General features: G+C 39.9%; 1 protein-coding gene across 7 annotated transcripts in view; it reads left to right on the top strand.

Moving 5' to 3' along the window:
• The window catches only part of LOC119015499 (neural cell adhesion molecule 2-like), a 499,946-nt gene that overhangs the window by 117,564 nt on the left and 362,125 nt on the right, over positions 1–20,257 (top strand). For all 7 annotated transcript variants that reach the window (XM_037091542.1, XM_037091541.1, XM_037091536.1 and 4 more), the window contains one exon: positions 15,639–15,814. The gene's annotated coding sequence lies outside the window, so the exon portion shown is untranslated. The remainder of the gene's footprint in view (positions 1–15,638; positions 15,815–20,257) is intronic.

Here is a 20,257-nt window from a genome sequence, read left to right as displayed (position 1 = left end):
ACCATTGCAAATATGAAGAGGATATGAATGTACAATTAAATGCTATTGTATAACGCCAATATTAACTTGTTGAATTGGCACAGCTGTATTTATGTTGGCAGAGGGAGCTAAAAATTACACTCAGTGGGATTTAAGTAACGCAAAGCAGCTATAAAACACTGTAATATAAAATACATTCCCAAGTTACAATACCATATAATATTTCTGCATTAAAGGGGCTTTATGTAGAAATTCAAACTCAGAATTTTAATATTTACGATCTTAATGAGGTAATAGAGCAAACTCTTTTTCTGTAAGTGACAAGCTGTTCTCAGAGGAAAATAAGGTCCCCAGGACAATGTATGAAGCTAGAAAGGTGGCAGGGTCCACCACATATACAACTTTTCCTCTTTTCTGTTAGCAGAAAACAGTCAACAGTGTTCCCTGTTGATATTGTCACAGGTAGTATTTAATGACATCAGTGCTGTCAAAAAAAAAAAATCAACAACTCTGCATCAAATCTGGTGAAAACTATAGAAAAAAGGAAGTGTTTAATGACATCAGTGCTGTCAAAAAAAACAAAAAAAGATCAACAACTCTGCATCAAATCTGGTGAAAACTGTAGAAAAAACACCATTACCTCCATGTTTCAAGCCTACCGCCTCCTCGCAATGCTGCACTTTTTACCCATCCCTATACTGAGTCAGACCATCAGGAGTGTCAGGACAATGATCTGAAGTAACTTCCTGTGATTGCTTCACCTGCTACTAGAAGGCGGGACATCTCCCTTGATATCATCTCCCTTGAAATCAACTTGATTGAATAAAACATCATCTGAAAAGCTCACCTTTGTGTGGTCTCCCTTTTAGTCGCAACCTTCTGAGCGTATTACCTGCTCAGTGGATAACACTGTTGCCTCACAGTGCGAAGGCCCTGGTTTCCAGTCTCGACGGTCCACCATCAGAACATGTCCACGAGGTTAATGAGGTTAATTCTCCTCTCTCAACCAAAGCCACTGGCTTAGAAGTGTAGTTGGTCTCTGGACGGTGTACACTGGCTGCCCACTGCTCCTCTGGGATGGGTTAAATGCAGACAACCATTGCGCATTGTATGTTATGAATAAAGCTTCTTCTTCTGTTCCTACCAGATTATTGCATTCAGACAAAATCAGTGTTTGAAACTGATGCACCAGTTGCAGAATTTCCCCTCAAGAGAAGATAATAAGCATTTCTGCTCTGTAACCTCACTGTGTTTATGCACCAGATTCCCCTGCTCTGTACTTCGAGGTGTTTCATGGGAGTGAAAAGGTTTTTTTTTTTTTTTTTTTGCTTTGTGTTGTTGTTTGCTAACACCGGCCTGAACGCAGGCCAGGAGGTGGGTGGATGTTTTTTCGCCATCTCGCACTCTTTGAGCTCCAAATAATGAAGCCCATTGCTTTTTTTTTTTTTTTTTTGCCGTAATCAGAACCTCTGCTGAATGATTAAACCAAAAAAGCAGCACCGCAGTGACGAGCTATGGCTTTCTTCTCTTCCTCTGACTCAGTGTACTATTTATTTTCCGATTAGCTGGACAGAATCTCACGCTCTAAAGTATTTATCCGACGGCACATTAGGAATTCAAATTAATGTCCTATGTTTTTCTGAGGTGTGCTATTAAATGAAATTTGGTTTCTACTACAAAATCCTGTCCTCTTCATTAGTTGCCTAGCAACTGTAGAATTTGTTCACCAAAAATAATGATGATTTATTTATTTATATTTATTTATTTTCTTTACCTGGCATCAGTGTCTGGAACACCTTGTTCCACATAAACACACCGCTAAGCAATTGACTCTATATTTGATGTATTTTAACCAGTAAGCCCTTCGAAGTACTGTTTAAAACGACTTTGTGTTTGAACTTGTAGCACCGAGGAAACTAATTAGTCTGCTATTGGGGAATTATTGGCTGAGCACTGCGCTAGATCCGACTTACCTTTAGTGACAAATATCCAGTGTTAGAGCCGCTCGGTATGGATTGTGTGATGTGAGCTCAGGACACTCGGCCAAAGAGATAAATAAAAACTCATTAATACATCACAGCATTCTTCGGAAAACATACAAACGAGTGATTAAGACAGTAGATACTTTGTATTCACAGTCGGCAACCCAGACGTACCACTAGATTTAACTTTTAATGATAACAGCACTGATAGGGGATGATGTTTCATGATGTGCAGGGATTAACACCAGCATTTACAGACACTAAAGCTCCCACAAAGAATGACTTATAATGAGCAATGAATATTTAATGAGTAAATCTTGGGGAAAATTATGAAGAAAAGGAACTGGGATGCACGTCAGGAACAGCCTTTCATATCTGCCTTTTTTCAGTGACGACTTTGTGATCAAGCAAACTTTTGACTGACCCCTTTAAGTAAACAAATATGCATGTTAAAGCTGCTTTGTTGTGGCTGTTGACATAGAAAAGTGGGGAGACTGTTTGGAAAAAAACTGTTGTTCTGCTTAAAGGTCCAGTCTGTAGGATTTAGAGAGCTTGAGGGGCAGAAATGGAGGACGATCATATCAAGGTTTACATTTGTGTAGAATCACCTGAATTTATGAAGTGTTATGTTAGAATGAGCTTATTATATCTACAGACTGAGTAGGTCTTGTTCCAAGGACTGGAATGCTTCTACAGTAGTAGCTCCTCCAAATGTCTCACTTTTTTATGGCTTTGTTGCTGAAACAGATGCTTATGGCAGAAATACAGCAAAAATCAGTATTCGAGAAAAAGCGGATGTTTCGGATTAAGAGCAGCAGATTTTGAGGCCACCATGGCGACCGACCGTCCAACCTGACCGGCTGGACCACCCCAGGGAGGAAGACGATCGGAATAAGAGCCATGCTGATCCAAGTGGGCTCTCAATGGGACTCACCCTGGCAAAACCAACACGAAGCCAGAGACAGTTGTGCCCACAGAGGCCTGTCTCTACCACAACATGTTGGATCAAGCTGTTGCATTCACAGGGCACCAGCGGGACAAGGTGAGGTGGGCTCTATGTTTACAACACCGATGCTTGTTGCTCGCCCTGATGTCGAACATTTGACATGAGGCTGCTGTTTACAGTCGGCACAATGTTATTCTCCAGATGAGCTCCGTGTTTTTGTATGTTTGTATATAAATAACTGTCTATTCAGTGTGTTCTGTCCTTTATGGAGAATAGTGTATGAATTGTGTTATATAATGACGATTGAATTACTTTTATTTCTTGCAGCTTATATCTTGTAATCGTGCCTGCAAAGCTGCAGTTTGTTTGGGTGTTGTTTCAACCCCAGAAACAGCAGCCAGTGACACTAGACATGTTTGAATCTGTACAGTTGTGACATCACAACCTCACATAAGTCTTGATGGCTCGTTTAAAGGCACACTTTCTGAATCCCTGGATTGAGCTTTTTCATACTTTCTCAGTATTCAAATAGCTCCTAGACTGGTTCCATAATCCTAAAAAATGCAAATCTGACTTTCTACAACATGGGACCTTTTAAAATATAAGCTTCACATTTGCAGCTATTTGATCCACTCAGTGTAGAGGATATAAACAAGAGAAGAAATGTGAAATCACGTCTGATTAAGCCGTGAAATGCTGAAGTCTTTGACGGCTGCGTCTTGTACTTTACATGGCACCATCCCTCCAAAGCTCACTCTGTTTTTTTCTGTTAATTGCTCGGCGGTACTGGCCTGCGAGAGGGCTGCAGAGTAAAAGGAAAAGGGAAAAAAAAGAGTGGAAGTATAATCACCATCTGTTGTCAAGGTCATTTGCCACACTATAAACACATCCATCACGGCGAGAAAATGTTCACAGTTAACTGGAAATGGAGTCGTTAGTCTTGGTGACATTTCACATTCAATATTTTGGATCATTGTGCAGTATAACAGTGCAGTAAAGACCAGATATAATCACCAGACCAGACATAATCACGTATTTGATCTTTTATTCATTATAGCTGCAGTGCTCAAGTTTCTTTTCAACTAATAAAAATAGCGTTTTGATAAGTCGGCAGCGCGACTCGCTCTTAATTCTCGGGGTCTAGCACTGCCTCCTTTGCTTGACATTCTCTATATAACCTCTTTGAGGATCATCTAGCCAGTCAGAAGAGCTTTCACAAAGGGCAAATCTCCAACATCCTGTCAGTCACGCACACAGTATTTCAGCTTTGTTTCATCTCAAATGCCAGGGCATCGCTACGTCTTGTTCCTGGCAGCTAAACGCAGGTTATTTGGTGGTGAAATGAGCCACGAGACTCTGTACCTGGTCCCTGCTCTGGAAGATACAGTCCTTTTTGGGTTTGAATCTTTCAGTTTCATGCCACTTTATTAGCAGCAAAACAGTACGTGTAGACCAGTGGCACACTGCCTCGCACTTGTTTCATTAAAGTGAGTTTAGTAACCTGCCATCCTGACTAAATTAGAGATTTTCTTGGCAGGGGGAGTCAAAACAAATTCAATTCCAGCCTGTGTAACTTTAATTAAGCGTGATGGACCTGCCCGAGCTCTTTATCATAATTTTCCTCTTCTTTTGTGTTCATGTCATGTTCGCTCCTCTGCCCACACAGGCAGGAAGCGTTTCCACCCTAGCACATCTGGACTCTGAGGCCGTGCTCGGTGGGTTTTGTTCTACAGGTGATGTCCAGTAGCATCTTGTGGCTATTTACGTGGTGATCAGCCTCCGTGCACCTGCAGTATTCTTGTTGACCCTGCTTGCACATGCTCATTCGTAAAAGCCTGTCCCTTTCTTCCACGAGGGTCAACTCAATAAGAACATTTACGCTCTAATATACTTATAATTATAATCTATTTTGTCGAGTTGTGTACTTAGATTATCCCACATGTTTCCATTATTCAAACCCAGAGAAATCCATATTTTTATGATAAAATCTCCCATTACCTCGTCCCTGAGCGTTTCTGCTTGACTCACATCAGAGAGATTTATTGGTGATGGTAGTTGGTGCATGCAGAATGCAGCTCCCATGATCCCACGCTGCTTTGCAGAGTTATCAAACTACATCTTTTGTTTTTATTGTATTGATTGAGAGACGACAGAAATTACACATTGTTGATTGAGAGTGGTTTTGATGGATTTTACCTGTCTTACATTTTTAAGCTGCTTTATCTGTCTGCTGCACTACATCTCAGGATTAAATATTGCGCTTTTCTTAATGTATCTGTCAACTTTAGTTAAATTGCGAGGAGCTTTAGTTAGCTTTAGTTAATGGAAACGTTTCAGATTGAGATTGATAGTGCACAATGTGTGAGTGAGTAGTGTAATCTACAAAGGGTATGGTAACCTAAAACAAGTGTTGTGTAGTAACATGTATACTTATACTGGAGGTTTTCTCTGCAAACACTTTGAATACAAATCTTTTTAGCAAAGTATTTTACTAACTACTGTGAAGACACCACTCGATGTAATGTGCAAAGTAAGATGGTGCTTAGAGAGTTGGTGCTAATGCTGTTGCACTTTTGCAGTACGTAAAATTGTGAATGCAGGACTCGTAGAGATGCCTCCTGGGTGCCTTCCTGTGGAGGTTTTCCAGGCACGTTTTTGAACTCATAGAAGACCCTGGGTTGGACCCGGAATAGACCGCAGAGATTACATATCTCGTCTGACTTAGGAATGCCTCGGGATCCCCCAGGAGGAGCTGAAAAGTGTTGTTGGGGGGAGGAATGTCTGGACTACCTTGCTTAGCCTGCTGTCAGTAAGACCCGGCCTTGGATAAGCATCATGAAAGAGACAGATGAGTTAAATATCAGAGAAGAGCAAAAGAAAAAATGTCCTTTAGTTTCCCAAAGCTCAACATGTCCAAAAATCCAAATACATTCAGCCTCTTGTTGCATAACAAAGAGAATTTACTCAGTTGAATTCATTATGAAAATGGCTGCCATTCTTTGTTGTTGTAGCTCAATTAGACAAATATCACTAATTGTTTGAGCTCTAATGACAACTTAAACTGTGGAGTTTTTTTAATGTTTGTGGAGTAATTTACTGAATTACTTAAATTGCTTGCTTGAAGTTTGGCCATCATTGGGTGCACTCGCCTGTAAAAATTGTTGTAAAATGACTTTCTGTGACTCTGAGGGAGACTTTATAAGTAATGATTTATTGATGATTAAAAACCTGAGTGAAATTAAAGGATGATTTTTATAGCTTGATCAAAAGTCGAGACGAAAAGTCAGGATATCTCAACCTCTGCAGCGATTAAAAAATAATTAATATATTCATTAATCTACGTAGCCATGCTGTATACAGCCACGGACACAAGCTCTGCAGTTACATTTCCCTTTTTGTTTGATATTTACTGTCTTTGGTCGAAGAAGGGGCTACACTGGGAATTTCAATATTGAAAACTGCCCAAAGAAATATTGATATCAGTCTTAAAGCTACAGTATGGTAATTAAGAAGTAAAATTGTCTGAGAAAAAAGAGTGCCCCACACTACCTACTACCTACCTACCACTACTACCTTGATGCCCTGCAGATCCACAACTTAAACTCCTGCTGTCTGGTATGAGCACTTTCCCCTTCTTGGAAACCCTAAATTATCATATTACAATGTACCTGCATCCACTCAGTGTTCAATCTACTCAATTTATTCATCTTTGCGCATTCAGTTTGCAACAATTATGCAGTATCCTCAAAGAACCTCTACAGTGAAACTTTCTGACAGCGGACAGAATTCATTTGATTATTTTCCATTTTAGTCCCGCACAATTTTCGGTTAGATACATTAATCAGGATTTCTGCCTGTTATCTCCCCATCATTTATTTTTCTTTTACGGAAATTAGTGTGAGTTTCTGCCTGCCGCCAGTTCTGTCCCTCAAGCGTCAGCCGAGTGAAAACGTTCGCACACTCGGTCAGAAAGTGGTGCCGGCACCCACATACGCTCTCACACCGTCGGCCATAACCCGCCTTTAAATTTGTAAACATCACCACAGTGCCCTGCTTACATTTAGCAACAATGATAAATTGTCCGGAAACTTGCCAGAGGCTCTCTGTTATTGGTTTTTAAAGCAACATGAAGTCCCATCGGAGAGCAAGTCTGACCCAATAACAACAGAAATGGATTTATGATAAAAAGGCACAGGAAATGCTGCTCAGGGAAAGCAGGCGACGGAGGAGGGAGAGACTCTTTGGGGAGAGGAAGCAAACTGAAAACTTCGATTTTTGTAGCTCTTACATTTTTTTTCCCCGTCATCATGTCTGAGAGGTTCGTAAGACCAACACTGAACGGCAGCTTCAATAAACATTTCTGCAATATAATAATAGCTTTTATGGCAGCAAGAGAGCTACTTACCTTTAGTTCTTTTCCACTTGTTTTTCTTTTCCTGTTGTTGAAGAGCTGTATATGAAAGCTGTCATTAAAATCAAATCACCCAGGAGGATGTTCTTTCCTTTGAATGCTAATTTGATGTATAATTAGCATGATGCATATGCTGCCTCCTGGGTATCATTGCTAATTAAAGACTGAAAGTCTTTGTTATTTAGAAAAAGACATGTGTTTCTTTATCTTCACACCTCTGCCATTTGTGTAGTGTAGTCATCACATTTAAATGTTCAAAGACGATAATTTAAACCTGCATAGAACTGTATATTTTTCTTCCACCACTGTACAGTGCAGCAATCTGTAAACTCAACATTGATGTATTATTACCCTATCTTACCCTAAGGGAAGTTATAAGAAAGTACTGAAAGAAGTAAACAGGAAATACAAACAAAATAAAGGGGACAAAAAATAAAGAAATAAGTAACAGTAACTAAAAAATAAATAAAAGGAAATAGACAGGAACTAAAGAAGGACGTACAAATGAATATGAAGGAAATGAAGACAGAAAGGATTAAAGAAGGAGGTAAAGAAGTAGGTAAACATGAAGTAAAGACGAAGGTGCAAAGGAATTAGGAGATGAAGACAGACAGGGAAAAAAAGAAAGAAAGCAGCAAGTAGAAGAAGAAGAAGAAGGAACTTAAAAGGAAGTTAACAAGTACAATAAGTGTGTATAGCAGAGGGTGTTCTTTTACTTGTGTGATCTTTGACTCTCCACATAGCCGACTTTAAGTTTCCTCAAACTTTACGGATATTGAAACAGTTCAAGATGCGATACATGCTGTCCAATAACTATTCGTATATCATGTAACACTTGAGGCTGCTGCCACAAGAAGATCTTTGTGGGTGATGATCGGCAAAAATAAGAGGCTTTCACAGTTAAGAATAGAAAGTCATTGAGTGTATGCGTGTCACTAAGTCTCTCTGCCCTTAGTGCTCTAAATCCAGAACTTGGTGTGTGAATCAGGACAGCATTATCAAGCTGTCACCGCACACTGAGGCTTAAATCCCACAATGTCAAACCCTGGTTGGCCCCGGACATGAGAGTCCAGTGGGTCAGGAAATAGTTCTGCCATCCACCACTGTCCTCTCACTCACCCTGTGCGTCTGCATTGTTAATGTTAAGTTGATGTGTGCACAAAAGAGAGTGCTCCACTCCGCTGCTTTCACAGCGGTGTCATGGCGCTGTGAGGTGGTCAAGAGCTCCGGTTGCTGTCAGACTGTTCACCCACCAATAATATATGATTGGGCTTCCAAACGGGGCTGCTTTCTTTCTGATGTGATTGACTAACACTTATAGACACCCTAAAGAAAACCTTTACACCTTTTAACATCCAAATAAACAAAAACTATCATACTTCAATGTAGAAATAGTGGAAATTGCCCTAGGCTCAATTCCTTCACAATTTTAACCCCCCTCTCATTGCACTTTTGCCCTCCAGAACATAGTTACAAGGGGTAATCATTCAAATGTCACCCTATGACGTGGGTCAACCTTTCAAGACTCTCGTACGTCAACAGTTCTTGTCACAGGCGCTTGTTGAAACAGATGCGACCAGGCGTTTCGAATATGCCATATTATCACCACGCCACTTGTCATTTGTCTGACGGTGATAGAAAAGCATGGATGCTACCAATTCATCCACTACTTCATGCTATCAATCATGCACTAAAATTAGGAGGTGTAAGAAGAGCAGCGACTTTTGTGGCTGGACACTAGTCAAAGGTCAGCTTTTTAAGAAGAGTCAGGTTTTTGGTGTCTCATTCCCAACTTGTCAAGAACTGAGGCTTTGGGATTAATGGTCGGTGAAGTTGCCATCCCAAAGAGTCAATAGCTGATGAGTTGGAAATGAGGATCAAAAATCCACCCTCTTCCAAAATTTAGAGTGGACCTTTTTAAGCTTTGGCCGACATATACCACCAAAGGGGGGAAAGGCAACCTCAAAATGTGGGATTTTGATGCCAAATCAGCAATAACAATGTAAATTTAGGTACTTAGCTAGTTTAGCTACAGATACATTAGTGCAAAGTTTAGTAATCGAAGGATTGTCCCATTTCATAGGGGCAGATTTCAACCACTACCCCTTGCAACTCTAATCTGAGGGAAAAGGGGGCACTTGAAAACTAGGGGGATTTGGGGTAGGGGTAAAAATTGGAAATAGGATTGAGCCTTAAACACCCCCTTCTAACACACGCACACTCCTTCCTTCGAGTCATGCCATCCTTCAACACACAGTCATGCTTCATCCCCTACTGTGGATGAGTGTGTTGGCATGAAAGTTTGATTTATCCTCGTAATATCCATCAGGTCAGTGGGACCTTGGGAAGGCATGGCCATAAAATCAGGGCTCTGGCTGGGCCTTTTTAATACAGTCTCAGTAAAATGGCTGAAGGTCAACGGCACTCTCACTCAATCAGATAGATACGGCTCCTGCAGTTGAAGCAACTGTTGTTGCATTAAAGTTTGGACTGATACACTGCGGCACCACTGCTCTGAATAAAAGATGTTTGTTCACCCGGAAGAAACAATGTGTCTAAGATGTTCCACAGCTCTTAGAGAAAGATGTCTCTCCCACGGTGAAGCCATTACTCTGAGGTGAAAGATATCAGTTCTACACAGTAAAAGATGTCGGTCCCAAGTAAAAACACAGAGTAAGAGCTTTGTTTCCCAGTAGAAACACCTCCAGTGCATCTTGGAGTTTTACGCCTGACTTGCTCTGAAATGTCCACAAACAGAGCTCAGAGCTTAAGGGAACAGATTCTTCATTATCTGCTGAGTAAACGACCAAAGCTTTGATTCCACATATTAAACAACGTAAAGTCGGCTTAAGCAAGCATCTTGTGTGCATTCTATAGATCTTGCAACCCACTGGCAGAAGCTGGCTGAACCACTTTGCCAAGCTTTATGTAACATAAATTTAAAGTCTGTTGTTGCGAGGCTGTGTTGTGAGGGATGCAAAGGGTTTTAGGAACAGCCTGGTGTGCATGGCCTCTCATATCCACACATTTTTGAGTAAAATAGAGACATTTCTAAAGAACATAATGAGATTTACATATAATTTGATGATGATGGCAGACAGAATCAGGCTTTAATTATAGGATTTTCGGATCTGATTTGTGTGCTCTTGGGGCGATGATTGGGTACCACTTTTTAAGAAGTCGTTGTTTATAAAGAGTTTATTGGTTAGAACCGATTTTGACAGAGCACCTACAGACGATCCATACCTCAATTTCAAACGAAAAGAACTTCTGCATAACAAAAATCTCTTGACTGTTTGTCTTCTACAAAGGTTCAAACCATTACCCTAACCTCAACCACTTACCTTGCCATTTATTTTTACATGTAAATCTTACACTCCCAGCCTTATTACATGTAGGAGGAAGGTGCTCCATTCTCAAAAGTGGAACTGTTGTATAATAGATAACAATAATCCATAGAAAGAAAACCCACCACAGTAGAGCAAACTAGTACAATTGGTAGAATCACTGAGGCAAAGTGTTTTTAATGCTCCATAAATTATTGTTGAGACACTGCTGTCAGAATAGGTGTGTTCTCCAGCAGAAACACTGCCTGAGAGGTTTAACAGAATGAAATAAATTGTTTCTCTAAGCACTGAGTCAAACACACTTGATTCAAATAAGGAATTAGTTTGTTTTTCAAAAGACAATCTGAAAGATGCAAAACCAGTGTTTGTTTGTTTTTGCCACAACTCATCATCAGGAACAGTGACACAAAAATGTTGTTTCTTTAATATTTTAATTGCTATGATCAAATGTTTTTTTAAGAAAACCATCACAAGGAAGAATAATTTTTCTGCAATGCCTCTCGATGTGAAAAAAAAAAAAGCCCAGCAGCTGCACTGTTTATATGATCGCACTCAATCACTATCTGATGACTTATTGAGGTTCCTGTCATTGTGTTTTGTTTTGGCAAAGAAATTAAAACCGTATTCAGACATTTCAGCTGAAAGCACACGCTGGTGGAAAAACAAACAGAAAGAGGGAGCTGCAGAGAAAGGGGATAGTTGTGATTAATCATGCTTACATTTTCCTTCCGTCAATTTTGGGAGTGCCTCTGATGGATGAATAATGTGTGATGTTCACAGCTTAATTATATATGGAGAGCATTAAGAACTGGCTGCCAGCATGATCCAGAGGGACTGAAATATGTTCTTAACCACAACTGCCCTCCTCTCATTCAATCTGATATCTGTCATAGACAAATCTATATAGAATATGTAACTTGTTGTCTGAGCGTCTTCATGTGGTATACGTATAATTTATACACATTAATTGAATGATTACTGATTAGAGTGACTTTAATTGTTCAATACAGCCCAGTATAAAACATTTTGCTAATACAAAATTGTGTTGCAAATCTTTACCTATCTTCTCAGAGTCATACCTCGATCACATCTCACACAACATTGGATTCCCCCGAGATAGAGATTTGTATCTCACTTAATAATAACCATCAGTCAGTGGCGGCTTTAGGATGGTTTAGGGGCAGGGGTGGAAAAAAAACAAAAGGGCACCACATGTATGGGGGGATTAGTGCACAAACACTAAGAATCAATGTGTAAAACAGTACACTTGTATAGTTGTCAATTATAATATACTAAATTGGACCTGAACCAACAAAACACCCCACGTCTGCCGTATTGTGCTACAGTCAGGCTGAGATAACAAAGATGTGCTTTTAGCTGGCAAGATAAAGTAACATTTTATCAAAAGTAGACACATTTGGTACTTAAGTCGAAATGTAGATACTAAAAAAATGGCTCATGTAAAAGTAGAAGTACTGATTCAACTCCTTTACTCAAGTAAAAATAAGAAAGTACAAGCTCTTAAATTTACTTAAGTACAAAGTAAAAATGAATTTTTGCCGTCAATGAAACACAATACCTCTTTTGATACCTTGAAAAAACAAAAAGTTCTAGGCACACGAAATCGGATAATTTTCCTCTTCCTCTTTAGTGCTGGAACAGAGGGAAAAAAAAATCACTGGACAGAGTCTGTTTGCTTCAAGTTAAATAAGCAAATGATAACAACTGAAAATACACCTTACCTGTATGTGTTTTTTCAGATTAGATGGCAGCACTTATATAAAAAAAAATAATAATCTGTTTTACAAATTGGATCCTTACACACCTGCTCCTGATGAAAGACAGATCAACTCTCAAATTTGAAAAATATCAAAGTATGGATGGCACAGCTAATGTACTCAGACAAACCATATGTGGATGAGACAAATGCCGCTTGCTACCTGTTAATAACAGAACGTCTTGCTTCTCAATGAGTGATCCAAAAAAAGTGCACATTTTTCCTTGTGAAGGAGTGTCAGGCCTGCTTACTGTCATTTAGGATGACCTTGTCACTCGCACTTGGCAGATCTTTGAATTACATCCCACAGCACCCCCCTAATGCTATCATTACCATTATTAATGGGACATGACACAAGTCATTGCCACACATAGTGCTCTCCCACGACCGAGGAGTAATGGCTTTCCTCTGATGTAATGCCGGCGGTTTCTTCGTTAGTGTGTCAGGAAGTCAAATATTGAGAGTGCAATACTTGTGCTGCAGACTTAATGCGAGTGTGGTACAGGGGGACTTGCAGCAGTAAAATCCAATTTCATCCGTGGGTGTGCGGCTGTGAATTAAATGCCCCCATCTGTAATTTGTTTCGAACACATCGGCTTTACCAATATTATCTGGACACTGATTGAAAAGGCACCGCAGTCTGAGGTGCTCAAGTTCATCTGTGGGCGTTCAGTAGGCAGCTCTGTGGTCAATATCTCTGTGGGGCGTGTTTTGTCTGACTGTAAATCATTCCTAATTACGTGTAAATTATGCAGCAGATTCAATATTAACTTGCTCTTTATACATGAAGTGGAATTTATCTTATAAACTTTATTTTCAGCTGCCTTTAGAATACTCCTCTGTGACTCCTGTACAGCCTTCACCTTCACTGACGTTATTTTTCGACATATCATTTAAATACGTTGACATGCAAAGAAGTTTGCGTGGTTACAGTTGTTATTTTATTATATATGCCCTGTTCAACACCACTTTTCAGAAAGGCTTTTTTAACTGCAACACCTTCAGAGCCTAACATTTTGAAAATATCTGGAATTCTTCAAAAGAAAAATCTTTTCATCATAGATTGTTAACCTGTCACCGGTAGGAAAAAAAAAAAAGTACCTACAATTAAATTTAAATTTAAAAAGTCAGTTTTCTTGGCCTTTCAAGTACATTGCTTCAATGTTGCACTGACTTCAGCTTTTAAACAGTCGTTCAGATTTTCCCACGTACCAAGAACATAAAAATATTACACAAACAGATGTCTTTACTTTATTTAAAGGGAACTTACAGGTAAACACGTTTTTAACATTGGGAATTTTGGTTGCAAAATGCAACATAACATTTAAAGACGGTTAAGACGGAGGTAGACCTTTAAAAGTTTCACTAGATAATTTAAAACAAGTGAAAATACATAGTCCCAACATAAGCGGATTATTTTCTATACTATATTTTCCATATAATTACGGACATAATAGCTTGAAACAAGTGGAAGGCGGATTCATAAAACTGTTGGGTAAGAAGAAATACTTTGTTAGATAGAAGTCTGGCTCTGAAATCTATCGAGAGGTGAGTGAGAAGACCCTAACCCTGCCAGCAAGGATTTATTTTTCAAAGTCAGTACTAAATATTTCATGGATTTTGACAATCTAGAAGAGGGTTAACTTATAGAGCAAAACTTCTCCTTGAATGAGACTTGTGTTTTTGGTTTCTGTTTTCTTAATATTCACTTCACAGAAAGGTCTGTTTCTGTCATTTCAATAATGTTGTCAGACACCTTGAATAACAACCTCAGCCTGTCAGTTGCAAAAACAAGCACTATTAGTGGACATAACTTTGACCTGCAGAGTTGCCCGAAGGATTGCATCGCAGCCATTGCAGTAGTGTTGCAGCAGCCAGCTGAGGTGATCTGCTGGACCGATAAGTATGCGTGATTTCCACTCCAAAACATGTAGATATATGATACTGGAGCTGGCTTTCACCTTCCTATAGCAATTGTAAAAGTGTACTCTCAATAAACAAACTGGTGGGTGTAGCAACAGATTCAGCCCAGGACACTTCTGACCTCTACAGCCACGTCTGTCAGTGACGTTGAGTGTGGCCAAATGCGAAACCAGAGAGGGCAGTGAAACACAGCTTCTCAAACTTTGTTCCTAATAACAAGCTTTTTGTTATCACAGTATTACCAGTGATGTTTTCTATGTGGTTGTGGGCTGTTCTATATTTGGGCCTGTGTTTTATATCCAGCTGAATGTGAAAATATTACAGATTTTGACCAATAACGCTGAATTTCAGAATGTGAGTATATCGTCATTGTGCCTCAGGCAATTATTTCGTAGTAGTAAGCTCTGTGTGTGTATGTGTGTGTGTAGTTGGGTGAAGGATGAAGGTTATGAATCTTGTTACTTGTGAGGACCACTGTGTAAGTTGCCCCGTTATAGGCTACATCTTAATGACTGCACTGCTGCTATCTATTCTATGGAATGCTAAAGGTCAGATCAGCATCTTAATGTGCTTTCCCCTCCCGACCCAGATGCAAACCTTGCTCACTTGGATCAGAGCCGCATGGCGTGTTCACTTGCCAGCAGGATATATATAAATCAATTTTCCTTTAATCACAGTTCATTTAATTAAACTTTGACATTTGTTTGAGCACCCGTTGCAAAGGATCACCAACAGCAGATGAGTCTATAGCTGAAGGCTTCATCATAACTATCAAAACAACTTCGGTTGAGCAGCTTTAAGGAAAGATGTTTGATGCACAGCCTTCCAGATAACGATGGGTAATGATTGTCCCATAATCTTAAAATCAAATAATAATACACTGGTTACTTTTTTTTTTGTTTTTTTGTTTTTTTTTTTGTTTTAAACAATAAAGACAATATCCTTTAACATAACATTACAACAGTGCAGTGTTAGTGTTGTTTAAGATACTGGTGAAACAATGAAATCTGATCCACGATGTCCAGTTGGAGTAGCAGATTAGTTGTCAGACACAAAAACACTTGACACTGATTTGTAATATTAACAGATGGGATTTTGCAAATCTGGAAAGTTATCATGGTGGCAACTGCTTAATCTTTTGTTGTGACTACTGGAGCAGAAATTCTGCACTTCCATGCTTGCGATTGGCCAAAAGAGAATCCTGCCAGATGATGCAGCAGAAGTTGAGCATGGTTCAAGTCCTTCCCTGAATGATTCTGCTTTTTTTCCCCAGAACCCTCTGCTTTGGCTGTCCCGTTGCACCAATGGACTGTGTCCACCATTCAAGTGAACAAGAGGACTTTGTGTTTTTCACACCCCTGTTGGTCTGAATATAGCCTCAGTGAGCTCAATGTCGGTGGACAAGGCTTGGCTCACAGTTGGCATCTCAATTCATCCTGAAGGTGTTGGGTGAGTTTTGTACAGACCTCTGAAGTTTTTCCACAACAGATTGTGTAAACCCATTTCTGGACACTCTCTTGATGCCACTGCCATGTTGGAATGGGAAGGGGTCTTCCTCAAAGTTGCCTAAGCGTTGAATGCACAATATTGTCTTCAACATGATTTCCCTTAAATGGAAGTGATAGGCTGTGCACAAAACTTGGCAAAAAAAACCTGACCAAAAGTATACAGAAGAGATTAGACACACTTTTGACCACATTCATTTAAGCCAGGGGACATCAGTTGGAAAGTGTATCATAATTAAATTTGGTACCAGAGAAAACTATGGAAATGGTGGAGTAAAACCAGCAGGTGGTTGATCAAAACTTGTGAAAGTTATGGTGGTGGAGGGGGTCTGAAAGACAGAGTGACATGGAATGATATTGCAATAATAAAAGAAAAACATGCAAGCATAATAATCATTGGTCAGTTATGGTGACATTAGAGTTTGTGAATATAGAGGACTTTGTCAGCGTAAGAGAGCGAAATTCATGAAAAAGATTAAAGCACGAACAAGCAGTAGAAATTCACCTGCACACGAATCTAAGCCAAGCAAGAGAGATGAGCCAAAGCTTCTCAACTATGATTAAATTACTGTTTGGAGCAACAATACCGGCTTGAAAGAAATGACGCAATGAACATGGACACAGGAGAAGAAAGCATCACGATAGCAAGACATGAATTTTAAGAAGAGGAGCCTGTCTATGTCTTGTTACACCCGGTTGATTAAAACAGCACCAGGCGAGACTTTTATATAGAAACACACCAATCTGAATCAAAAAGTGAGTGTACAGGAACATTTTTCATTTCAGTCTTGGATTTCAATTTGTCTCCTCCTGTGGGCAAAGAAATAACCGTAACTGGCCACAGCATGAAATCAACATTATTTTACATAAAGCATGTTGGAAACTGGAACTTTGGATCAGAAATGTAGAGGTGACCGTGAGATTGAGTTTGGCAGAATGTGAAGCTCTGACACAGCGTGCGATCATTGTGCCCCGAGGAGTCATTTTAGGTTATTGTTTCAGTCACTGGTCACTTTGTCTGAGGAGTGCATTGACAGTGATTCAGCAATCTAAATGAGGTGTCAGCTGTCCTGATTTATCACGCGGCACATCTGTAAGCAACAGGAACTGTTATGTGTACTAGCAGCTATTTTGCAGGCCTTGAGATCAGTTTCTCTACATTTCTGAGTCTTCAACTTCTACTGTGTTTACATAAAAGATCCTTTGTATTATTTATAATCAGAGGCTACATTTTCTTTCACACTGTAGCAGTTAGATTACTCTCCCGGTGCAAGTCGCCCTGCCCAATGTTTCAGCCTCAGTGCAATACCAAAAAGAGCTTCCCTCCCTCCACCTCAGAGTCTAGCTGCCACTCCAACACAGTAATTACCTCATCCTTCTTTACTGCTAATGAGAAGGTAAAATATGAGCGTCTGGCAATCGTTTGCGACCCCGGCTCGCTCCCGGCAGGAGGAGAGAGGGAGAGGGAGGGAGACTAATTTCAACCCCCAGGCCACCACTGAATGATGCCATCCGTCGTCAACCCACCTGTACATGCTACCCCGTGTGACACTGGGTCTGTGACGTAGGGATAATGAGTCTGACAGGGGTGACTGGATTATGAACTTCCCCAAATCAAATAAAGAAGAGACAGAGGTTTCCTAAAATGTAGTAGCATCTAGTACTGGTTTCCAAGCAGCTAGGAAACACTTCAGAGTAGATCTGCTTGGCCTCGGAAGCATACCAGGGTTCTACTGAAAGCAGTAAGCTAAGTAGACAAGTATGTCATATTTACAGCTTACAGGTCCAGTGTTTAGGATTTATGGGCAGAAATAGAGTCTAATATTCAAAATTATATTTTCATTAGTGTATAATCACCGGAAACCAAGAGTCATTATGTTCTCCCTGGATGTGTAATGAGAACTGGATATAGCGTCATTCCCACGGAGACTGCTTAGTGATGCATGAAGCCAAAAACAGTTTGACTCTCCGGGTAAAAAAAAAATGAGCTGGATCTTGTGACTTGTCAGGCTCAGCCAAGCCACTTGCAAATTTAGACCCAGGCTAACTGCCATGTTTCTGCAGTAGCCCAGAATGGACAAATCTAACACAGAATTGTAGTGGACAGCTCAGGGGACGATGGAAAGAAGGGGTGTTCAGTAGGTAGTATTCTGCCACCTCAGCGCTAGTTGGCACTAAATCCTACACACTTAACCTTTAAAATAGAGCAGGTAAAACACATTGTTGTGTTGAAAATAGAGTCTCTTCCTTACCTGCCTTCACGCACATCATTGCAGCAATAATTTTAGCCTAGTGTGTTGATTAGTGATAGGGGACGGTGGTTGGAGGGTATATTATATACAAGAAGTGTTTGTAAAATCATCTTCAGGTGATTCATTGTTTGGCATTTTATTCAGGGCTTTGTGCAGTTCTTCAGAGGTAAGGGGTGAGACTATAATCCTGGCTTGTTCTCTGGGTAGTGTTGGTAAGTTTAGGTTATTTAGAAAGTTGTCTATTTTTGATTGGTCGGGGTCGTGATCTGAGGAATACAGGCTGCTGTAGAATTTATGAAATACATCATTTATATCCTGTGGGTTGTGGGTGATGGTACTCGTAGAATTAAGTATGGATGTGATAGCTGCTTTCTCATTTTTTGAATTGCAGTGGGTTAGCCAGATATTTGCTTGGTTGGTTGCTTTATTGAAAGTTTTTATATTTAAGCTGTTGGGTGGGGAACGGTGTCTTTTGGTGTTTGATGATTTCCAGTCGGGTTATGTGTTGGTTTAATTCATTTTGTAATTGTTCACAGGGGTCTGCAGTATGTTGTCTCGTTAGGTGTTAGCTATTCAGGCCAGTCATTCTTGCCAAGGGATAACTACACTAGATCACAGTTTGGGGGAGGGGGGGAGATCCCTGAGTGCGACCTAACAGGCAGGAGAGTAATGGTGGACGCCCTACCCGTTAGGTTGCACTCAGGGATCGACGGTTTTTGTCTGCCTTGACAGCGGTGCACCAGTGTTCCAGCTCCTACCATGAGTAGTTCAAAAACCTCAATTTTAGTAAACGTGCGTACACAATGTTCTCAGTGCTCGTGTTCATGTGTAGAGACCCTGGTGATACTACGAGCAAAGTTTCATGTTGTGACCAGCCTTCTTAGCAATTTTGATGCTAGCGTGCCAGTGCCCCATGCACTGCCCGAAAACGAAACTACAGTAAAAGTGCTACTTAAATGAGCCTCTTTTGTCGTAATTATGCTTTTACGCGATTTGGCTCATATTCAATCACAAATAAAGCCTTGGCTGCTTTTTGGCAAGAGTTTCACTTTAAGCCTAACAATAGTGTAAGCACATAGTTTTCATAAGATGAAATAAAGAATTGGACCAAAAGAAACATAATCTGTGGTTTGCAAGAACTCAGATAGCCAACATTTTTTCCAGCCATTGTGTTGGAAGGCACACAGTTTAAAAGAAATAAAAAAAGATACTTCTCTTAAAGGTAACACTCAACATGATTTAAGAGCTACAATAGATGTTCTCAATGTGTGAATGCCACTTAAATCTGATCTCTCAAAGGCACCTTTCACCTCTTATCAGCAACAAAACATGAACATTCAAATACCATCAAAATGAAATGCATGCTTTATGGGCCCATAAGACTCTTCATTCACCAGCCAATACATATTCCCATGTCATCACCACTGTCTTCAGTTCCATTATCATTTTTTATCTGATGGGAAACAAATCAAGGTTTCTCCAGTGTCAGGAACAAAAGCCATTTTCATGTTGAAGGTTATGGAAAAGCATAGTAATGTAAGTGAAAAGATTATATTGGTGCCCTTCGGGTAGACTCCAATGTCACACATGAGAAAACAAAGAATTTCATCACGGCTACATCGGTTTTTGAAGGCAATCAGAAACATTTTATGCTTCTTGCGGAGCTTCGTATTTGCCATAAAATCTTAGAGATTGACTCCAAACCCTTACCACAGGGGTGAAAAAATCCTATTAGATTGAGAAACAGCAAGGGACATTGAAAACGTATTAGCAATAATAACAGAAATTGCAGAATGCCTTGCATTCAATATGACTATTTTAGTGGTAATGATACAGCCAGGGGATGAAAAAATTAAACTCATTTCAGAGGATCATGTAAATGCTAATGTTTACTGGTTATACAGACACTTCCATTAGAAAACCATTAGCCGGACGATTAGAATGATTAACTTAAAATTGACTCACTGCATCAATTCACTGATTCATTGACACCACTGACTGTATTTCAGTGTAGTTATAACATTATGAAGGGAGTTCTTTCTGTGGCTGTCCAATAAACTTCACTCACAATCTGTGTAGAAGAGTTGTCTCCAAGGGACTAACTGCATTTAGACACCACAGATTGGTAGATGTCA

This window comes from Acanthopagrus latus, chromosome 24, assembly GCF_904848185.1.
Source record: "Acanthopagrus latus isolate v.2019 chromosome 24, fAcaLat1.1, whole genome shotgun sequence".
In the NCBI taxonomy this organism is placed as follows: Eukaryota; Metazoa; Chordata; class Actinopteri; order Spariformes; family Sparidae; genus Acanthopagrus; species Acanthopagrus latus.
Note: the sequence above shows the minus strand (reverse complement) of the source record. Positions and strands in the feature narration are given on the sequence as shown.